Below are 5,025 nucleotides of genomic sequence, written 5' to 3'. Positions count from 1 at the left end.
CGAATTTTCTACTCCTGTCTTCTACTCTTCTTTTCCTTTGACACTTCAAGGAATCTCTATACTTTGACATAGAGGATTTCACATTTTCTTGTTCTCTTCTCTTTCTTATGAGCAGGAGCAAAGACAAAGGCATTCTTGTTGAAGCTGATCCTGAACCTGAAAGGACCTTGAAGAGAAAGCTAAGAGAAGCCAAAGCACAACTCTCTTTAGAGGACCTGACCGAATTCTTCAAAGAAGAAGAACTCATGGCAGCCGAAAACAACAACAATGCCAACAATGCAAGGAAGGTGCTGGGTGACTTTACTGCACCTACTCCCGACTTCTATGGGAGAAGCATCTCTATCCCTGCCATTAGAGCAAACAACTTTGAGCTTAAGCCTCAACTAGTTTCTCTAATGCAACAGAATTGCAAGTTTCATGGACTTCCATTGGAAGATCCTCATCAATTTTTAGCTGAGTTCTTGCAAATCTGTGACACAGTCAAGACTAATGGGGTTGACCCTGAGGTCTACAGACTTATGCTATTTCCTTTTGCTGTAAGAGACAGAGCTAGGACATGGTTGGACTCTCAACCTAAAGAAAGCCTGGACTCTTGGGAAAAGCTAGTCAATGCCTTCTTGGCAAAGTTCTTTCCACCTCAAAAATTGAGTAAGCTTAGAGTGGAAGTCCAAACCTTCAGACAGAAGGAAGGAGAATCCCTCTACGAAGCTTGGGAAAGATACAAACAATTAATCAGAAAGTGTCCTTCTGATATGCTTTCTGAATGGAGCATCATAGGTATTTTCTATGATGGTCTCTCTGAACTATCCAAGATGTCTTTGGATAGCTCTTCTGGAGGATCTCTTCATCTGAAGAAGACGCCTACTGAAGCTCAAGAACTGATTGAAATGGTTGCAAATAACCAATTCATGTACACTTCTGAAAGAAATCCTGTGAACAATGGGACTAGTCAGAAGAAAGGAGTTCTTGAGATTGACACTCTGAATGCCATTTAGGCTCAGAATAAAATATTGACCCAACAAGTCAATATGATTTCTCAAAGTCTGTCTGGAATGCAAAATGCACCAAGCAGTACTAAGGAAGCTTCATCTGAGGAAGAAGCTTATGATCCTGAGAATCCTTCAATGGAAGAGGTGAATTACATGGGAAAATCCTATGGAAACACCTATAATCCTTCATGGAGGAATCATCCAAATCTTTCATGGAAGGATCAACAGAGACCTCAACAAGGTTTCAATAACAATAATGGTGGAAGAAACAGGTTTAGCAATATCAAGCCTTTTCCATCATCTTCTCAGCAACAGACAGAGAGTTCTAAGCAGAATAACTCTGACTTAGCAACCATGGTCTCTGATCTAATCAAAACCACTCAAAGTTTCATGACTGAAACTAGGTCCTCCATTAGAAACTTGGAAGGACAAGTGGGTCAGCTGAGCAAGAAAATTACTGAACTCCCTCCTAGTACTCTCCCAAGCAATACAGAAGAAAATCCAAAAGGAGAGTGCAAGGCCATCAACATGGCCGAATTTTGGGAGGAAGAAGAGGCAGTAAACGCCACTGAGGAAGGCCTCACTGGACGTCCACTGACCTCCAATGAGTTCCCCAATGAGGAACCATGGGAATCTGAGGCTCAAACTGAGACCATAGAGATTCCATTGGACTTACTTCTGCCATTCATGAGCTCTGATGAATATTCTTCCTTGTCACTGAGGAGTAAGTTGCTAAATACCTTGGAGCAATCATGAAGCTAAATGACAAGTTATTTGGAAATGAGACTTGGGAGGGTGAACCTCCTTTGCTCACCAAAGAACTGGATGACTTGTCTAAGCAGAAACTGCCTCAAAAGAGACAGGATCCTGGGAAGTTTTCAATACCTTGTACCATAGGCACCATGACCTTCAAGATGGCCTTGTGTGACTTAAGGGTCAAGTGTAAACCTCATGCCTCTCTCTGTAATGGAGAAGTTAGGAATCTATGAGGTCCAAGCTGCAAAAATCTCACTAGAGATGGCAGACAATTCAAGAAAACAAGCTCATGGACTTGTAGAGGATGTTCTGGTTAAAGTTGAAGACCATTACATCCCTACTGATTTCATAGTCCTAGAGACTGGGAAGTGCATGAATGAATCCATCATCCTTGGCAGACCCTTCCTAGCCACAGCAAGGGCTGTGATTGATGTTGATAGAGGAGAGTTGATCATTGAAGTGAATGAAGAATCCTTGGTGTTTAAGGCCCAAGGATATCCCTCTGTCATCATGGAGAGGAAGCATGAAGAGCTTCTCTCAAAACAGAGCCAAACAGAGCCCCCACAGTCAAACTCTAAGTTTGGTGTTGGGAGGCCACAACCAAACTCTAAGTTTGGTGTTGAACCCCCACATTCAAACTCTAAGTTTGGTGTTGGGAGGTTCCAACATGGCTCTGAGCATTTCTGAGGCTCCATGAGAGTCCTCTGTCAAGCTAATGACATTAAAGAAGCGCTTGTTGGGAGGCAACCCAATATTATATTTTATCTATTTTATTTTGTTATTTCTTTTTTTTTTTGTAGGTTGATGATCATGAGAAGTCACAAAATCAATGAAAAAAGCAAAAACAGAATGAAAAACAGGAAGAAAAACAGCACACCCTGGAGGACGCACCCACTGGCGTTTAAACGCCAGTGAGGTTAGCTGTTGGGCGTTTAACGCCCAGTCTGGCACCATTCTGGGCGTTTAACGCCAGAAAGGGGCACCAGACTGGCGTTAAACGCCAGAAAGGGGCGAGAAGCTGGCGTTAAACGCCAGAAATGGGCACCAGCCCGGCGTTTAACGCCAGAAATGGCTAAAAACGTGATTTTGTTTGCCATTTGGTGCAGGGATGACTTTTCCTTGACACCTCAGGATCTGTGGACCCCACAGGATCCCCACCTACCCTACCACTCTCTCTCTTCTTCACCCATCACCTCAACACCTCTTCCCCAAAAACCCTTCACCTATCAAATCCCATCTTTCTCTTCACCACTCACATCCATCCTTCATAAAACCCCACCTACCTCACCATTCAAATTCAAACCACTTTCCCTCCCAAACCCACCCTCAAATGGCCGAACCCTCCCCTCCCCCTCTCCTATATAAACCCTCTTTCACTCCTTCATTTTCACACACACCACTTCTCCCCTTCTTGGCCGAAAATTAAAGCCATTCCCTTTCCCCTCATTTCTTCTTCTTCTACTCTCTTCTTTCTTCTTTTGCTCGAGGACGAGCAAACATTTTAAGTTTGGTGTGGTAAAAGCATTGCTTTTTGTTTTTCCATAACCATTTATGGCATCCAAGGCCGGAGAAACCTCTAGAAAGAGGAAAGGGAAGGCAAAGGCTTCCACCTCCGAGTCATGGGAGATGGAGAGATTCATCTCAAGGGTGCATCAAGACCACTTCTATGAAGTTGTGGCCTTGAAGAAGGTGATCCCCGAGGTCCCTTTTTCACTCAAAAAGGGTGAATATCCGGAGATCCGACATGAGATCCGAAGAAGAGGTTGGGAAGTTCTTACCAACCCCATTCAACAAGTCAGAATCTTGATGGTTCAAGAGTTCTATGCCAATGCATGGATCACCAAGAACCATGACCAAAGTGTGAACCCGAATCCGAAGAATTATCTTACTATGGTTCGGGGGAAATACTTGGATTTTAGTCCGGAAAGTGTGAGAGTGGCGTTCAACTTGCCTATGATGCAAGGAGATGAACATCCTTACACTAGAAGGGTCAACTTTGATCAAAGGTTGGACCAAGTCCTCACGATCATATGTGAAGAGGGCGCCCAATGGAAGAGAGATTCAAGAGGAAAGCCGGTTCAATTGAGAAGGCATGACCTCAAACCCGTGGCTAGAGGATGGTTGGAGTTCATCCAACGCTCAATCATTCCCACTAGCAACCGGTCCGAAGTTACCATAGACCGGGCTATCATGATCCATAGCATCATGATTGGAGAAGAAATAGAAGTTCATGAGGTTATAGCCCAAGAACTCTATAAGGTGGCGGACAAGTCCTCTACCTTGGCAAGGTTAGCCTTTCCTCATCTCATTTGTCACCTCTGTTATTCAGTTGGAGTTGACATAGAGGGAGACATTCCCATTGATGAGGACAAGCCCATCACTAAGAAGAGGATGGAGCACACAAGGAAGAGACATTGAGGAGCTCAAGCACTCCATAGGATCTTCAAGAGAAAGAAAGAGCCGCCATCACTAAGGTGGACCCGTTCTTTGATTTCCTTGTTCTTTATTCTTCTGTTTTTCGAATTCTAGTGCTTATGTTTATCCATGTTTGTGTCTTGTGATCATTAGTGTCTTAGTGTCTATGCCTTAAAGTTATGAATGTCCTATGAATCCATCACCTCTCTTAAATAAAAACGTGCTTAATTGAAAAGGAAAGAATTGCATGAATTTTGAATTTTATAACAGTTTAATTATTTTGATGTGGTGGCAATACTTTTGTTTTCTGAATGTATGCTTAAACAGTGCATATGTATCTTGAATTTGTGGTTCATGAATGTTGGCTCTTGAAAGAATGATGAAAAAGGAGACATGTTATTGAAGATCTGAAAAATCATTACAATAATTCTTGAAGCAAGAAAAAGCATTACTATTAAAAAAAAAATTCGAAAAAAAAAGAAAAGAAAACGAAAAAAAAAGAAAGAAAAGAAAGAAATAAAGTTGTGATCCAAGGCAATAAGAGTGTGCTTAAGAACCCTGGACACCTCTAGTTGGGGACTCTAGCAAAGCTGAGTCACAATCTGAAAAGGTTCACCCAATTATGTGTCTGTGGCATGTATGTATCCGGTGGTAATACTGGAAGACAGAGTGCTTTGGGCCACAGCCAAGACTCAATAAATAGCTATGTTCAAGAATCATCATACTCTACTAGGAGAATCAATAACACTATCTGGATTCTAAGTTCCTAAAGAAGCCAATCATTCTGAATTTCAAAGGATAGAGTGAGATGCCAAAACTATTCAGAGGCAAAAAGCTAAAAGCCCCGCTCATCTAATTAATACTG

General features: G+C 42.3%; 1 non-coding gene across 1 annotated transcript; it reads right to left on the bottom strand.

Annotated features, from left to right (window-relative positions):
- Positions 1-650: 650 nt before the first annotated feature.
- On the bottom strand, positions 651-758 carry LOC112704308 (small nucleolar RNA R71). Its single transcript, XR_003154940.1, has one exon. It is a non-coding gene; the product is annotated as a small nucleolar RNA R71 (small nucleolar RNA).
- Positions 759-5,025: the final 4,267 nt, after the last annotated feature.

This window comes from Arachis hypogaea, chromosome 7, assembly GCF_003086295.3.
Source record: "Arachis hypogaea cultivar Tifrunner chromosome 7, arahy.Tifrunner.gnm2.J5K5, whole genome shotgun sequence".
NCBI classification, from domain to species: domain Eukaryota; kingdom Viridiplantae; phylum Streptophyta; class Magnoliopsida; order Fabales; family Fabaceae; genus Arachis; species Arachis hypogaea.
This window is presented reverse-complemented; position numbering and strand designations above follow the sequence as displayed.